This window comes from Humulus lupulus, chromosome 7, assembly GCF_963169125.1.
Source record: "Humulus lupulus chromosome 7, drHumLupu1.1, whole genome shotgun sequence".
Classification (NCBI taxonomy): Eukaryota; Viridiplantae; Streptophyta; class Magnoliopsida; order Rosales; family Cannabaceae; genus Humulus; species Humulus lupulus.
The window spans coordinates 37,880,058-37,884,525 of NC_084799.1; the positions used below are offsets into that span (position 1 = coordinate 37,880,058).

Consider the following 4,468-nt stretch of genomic DNA (forward strand, 5'->3'; position numbering starts at 1 on the left):
GTAGATAAGTAATTCATTGTCATTCAACAATTGAAGAGTAATTCGGTTACAAATTAAACTATAATTTGGGTTTAATTTATACCTTAGGAAGCGAGTCGCACTCAATTAAAGCATTATATAATTTGGATAGTTCGATTTTCTTAATCTTCCAGCTGAAGTAACATTTTAACTCTGTTCATCAGTGAAAATGACAATAGTTTTTTTTGTTTTCTTAGAACAAAATGACAATAGTAATAGTTAAAAGAAGAATATTTGAAAGTGTTAATTCCATAATTTCAGTACAGTTTTTCTTCCTTTGGGCTTAAGTAATGTTCGCATTTTTCACACGAAAGCCCATTAGAAGGCCCAAGAAGAGTCATGAATGATCGACTCGTTTCATTCCGTTACATCGAGAACTCACCAGAATCTTCAATCGGTGCTAATAATTACAACCAGTTACCCCCCTTCTCACCACCATAGACAACAGAAATCAGTGCTGCTTCCTACAAATTTCATATTCGAATTACTCTCAAATTTTATCTTCAAAACCAACTGTTTTTTTTTTCGGTGTCGTTTGAAACTAAAAAATGTCGCTGATTCCTATCTTCTTTGGTGGCCGACGAAGCAACGTTTGCTACCCTTTCTCTCTCGACGTTTGGGATCCATTCAAGGATTTATCCTTACCTAACTCATCTTTCCCAAAACTTTCTGGGGAAAACTCGGCTATGGTCAACACTTGAGTGGACTGGAAGGAGACTCCGGAGGCGCACGTTTTCAGAGCCGATGTTTCGGGGCTGAAGAAGGAAGAGGTGAAGGTGGAGGTCGAAGACGATCTAGTGCTCCAGATCAGCGGGGAGAGAAACATTGAGAAAGAAGATAAGAATGACACGTGGCATCGGGTAGAGCGGAGCAGCGGGAAGTTCATGAGGAGGTTCAGGCTCCCGGAGAATGCAAAACTGGATAAGATCAAAGCTGCCATGGAAAATGGGGTTCTAACTGTTACAATTCCCAAGGAGGAGATCAAGAAGCCTGATGTCAAATCCATTGAAATATCTGGTTGATCTTTCTGATCTTTATCTCATTTGTTGGTGATTGATTAAGCGAAAGTGTTTGGTGCGATTATGGATCCTTTTTTTTTTCATGTTTGTTATGTTTTAGAATCCCGTTCTTTTCTATTTGTAGATATCGGGTGTGGGTGTGGGTGTGGGTGTGACTAGGTTGAGCTTATTCTCATTTTCACTTTGTAGTTTTTACAAATGAAATAAAGTTGGATATTACAAAAGTATGTCATTTGTTGGCTATTTCCTCTGCATGTGTTTAATTTCGAGTAATGGTCGTGGGTTTTATCCTGACGACATCTTGAAACATACCGAAAATCTAAAGTGTAGAACGATAACGACAACGAAAACGTTTTTGCTTAAGACTAAGAAGGTATTTTTTACTCTTAACTAAAAAATTATTTCAACCCAAAGTTGTTTTTATCTATTATTAATTTTTTTTTGTCAATTTTTAATTTTTTTTAATTATTATTATCTTACGTCGTTTTCTTTTTTATTAATTTTTCACTTTTTTTTTCACATTATTTTTTCTCTCATCACTTATTATTTAATTATTTTTTCTCTCCTTATTTTTTTTATTTTAGCATTTTTTCTTTCATTTTTTTTTGCTTGCATGAATTTCTCTTCCTCAAAATTTCTATCATTATTTTCTATTATTTTTAATTTTATATTATTTTATCTCATTATTTATTACAAATTTTTTTTAAAAAAATTCTATTTGTAAAAATATTTATTAATTTTTTATTTAATATATTTTTTTAAATAAAACTAAAATATTATTTTTAGAAAACATTAACCAAATATTTTATTTTTTATTTTTTGAAAATTACAAAAGCCATTTTTTGTTCTCCTTTCTGAAAATACAATTTTGAAAACAAAAAATAGAAAATAATACCAAACACGTAAGGTTCTGGTTGGATTTATTGTACAAAAGTGTATTTTAGTTCAAAAGCTCAATTTTATGAAGCTATCCTATAAATTGGTGCTTTTCCTGTAAGAGCTTTTATGAAGCTCAAAAGTTAAAAGAAAAGTTTTAACAACACAAAAGTTTTAGCCACTAAATATTGTAAGGACGGATTGGCAACGCAATTTTAAACGTGGCATTATACTAGAATTATTGATTTGTTTCGGTTTATTGGCATTTGAAAAATGGCACTTGAATTATAGTCAAATGAACCATTTTAGCACTTCAAATTTTCAATTTAATTTTCTCTTGTTTATAACTATTGGGTTTGCTATTAAATAACGATAATTATCGTGATTTATGACTAAAGTAATGCGATATAATATTCGTTTATGGTACTTAGTAGAATTTTGACATAATAACTAAATTTGGATTAAAAAGAAAATAGACAAAGTGGGATAGCATCATTGAAATTTTCTGTGGTGCGGGCGTGCGAATCGTCCGCACGCATACGACTGTTTTTCTCTATAATCTAATTATCTCAAGATAGTAGGTACATAATATATATACTAGGAATGCATGTGTTGTTAAATTTGTGCTCAAGTGTGTTATGTGGCTGTTAACTCCTTTGTAAAGCACTTGTCCAATCAATTTTTTTTTCTTCAGATTATATATTTCTCTTAATTTATACGCATCTTTTATAATTTTTATTTTCGAACAAATTTTTTTGGGAATTCTTCTGTAAGGGTTTCACTTTAAGCTCTACCGATGGGGCTTTCAGTGTTCTCGATCCGTGAATAGTTTTCGATGCGATTTTTTTTATGACCGTGTATATTGTAGCTATTTAGAGCATCCTGCAAATTTTTAGAAAATTCTGAATAGTTTCCAGTACCGAAAACTAAGTTCAAACATGTTGTTGCACCCGTGACTAATTTTTTTTCATGCACGTGTAAATCAACATGTTTGAACATACTTTTCGGTACTGTAAACTATTCAAAATTTTCTGAAAATTTACAGGATGCTCTAAACAACTACAATATACACGGTCATAAAAAAAATCGCGCCGAAAATTGTTCACGAGTCGAGAAACACTGAAAGTCCCACCGGTAGGACTTAAAGTGAAGCCCCAATAGAAGAATTGTCTACATTTTTTTATTTTTATTTTTGGTACAACACTTTATATATAGTTTTAAATATGAAAAAATATTTAGTCTCTCACATGACTTAGTCCTTCATGTGGGTTTCATTTGTTTTGCCAAGTGTCAAACTATTAACATTTTGATAATTTTTTAATTTTAGCTTTTGACTTGATGTAACCGGTTATCTCAACCGGTTGAAAAAAATGATTTTTTTTGCTCTGAAAAGTAAGGGTATAACTGTAATTTAATGTTTAAAAAACTTTATAGTTGAGGGTATTATGGTAAAATTTATATGAACTTGAGACTTATTTACGATATTGGGTACATAATGTTTTGGCTCCCGATAAGTAATGGTTAATGAATTGTTGCGTAACACTGTTAAAGTCGAACGTAACAAAAACACAAGTACATTATTATCGTTTTGTGTATAAGAAATGAAGTGTCTTAGGAATGATTTGAAATTTGTTTTATTTATTTAATGTTTAGATGACTGAATTATCATTAATTATGTGAGTTTTGCATCAAGTTTCATTGAACAAATTTGATTTTAGCTTTATTTCTTCTATTGTGGGACGACTGAATTAACAACTGAATTAATTATGAAAATAAATTAATTAGATGGTTGATTGATTATGAGTCATTACTTGTTTAATTTTTTTTATGAATGAAATAGTTTGCACTTATTTTTTGTTGACATTTTTTTTGTGTAATTGAGGAAAAATAAATAAATGTGACAATATTTAGAAGATACTTTATTATGAATTATTTCTATTATATTTTTCTACGTTTAGTTGAAATGTAAACGTGTCAACATGATGATTCTGTTTTATTTTATCATAACCCATAAATCATCATAATCCATTAATCAAACTCAAGTTTGAAATTAGAGATTCCTAAACGTTACAAAATATAAAGTCATGATCAATCTATTGAAAGATGACTTTGAGATCTGATATTCCACAATAGAAAAATAAAATGGAACGAATTTACCGATCAATATTTCTGGCTGAGTCGCGGACAAAGTCGCTCTCTTTAAGACATTTCGCGGCTCTGCCCTAAGTGTGCACGGCAGACTATCAACCACGTCGTCCCCAGGATAAAACAGCCTCTGTACGATCTCTCCCTACACCGAGATGATCGTTCTTGTACACCCTTTATAAAATTGCTCTGTGAGAAATTTTGTAGAACCAAGAAAGAACTCTGTGTATTTGTTCTATATTTTCCAAAATAGTTCTATCTTATTTATACACAGAAAAATCCCCAAAACGGTCAAAAAAACGTTTTTTTTCTTAATAAATCAGAGGAGGATTAAGGATTAAACGGCTAAAAAACGTTTATCTTCAATTAATAAAAATAAAACCGTTTTGGTATTATTAAAATGAAAAAAA

The 4,468-nt window shown here is 30.8% G+C and overlaps 1 pseudogene; it reads left to right on the top strand.

Annotated features, from left to right (window-relative positions):
• The first annotated feature begins 420 nt into the window (after window positions 1-420).
• LOC133791177 (18.5 kDa class I heat shock protein-like) lies at window positions 421-1,664 on the top strand (annotated as a pseudogene).
• Window positions 1,665-4,468: the final 2,804 nt, after the last annotated feature.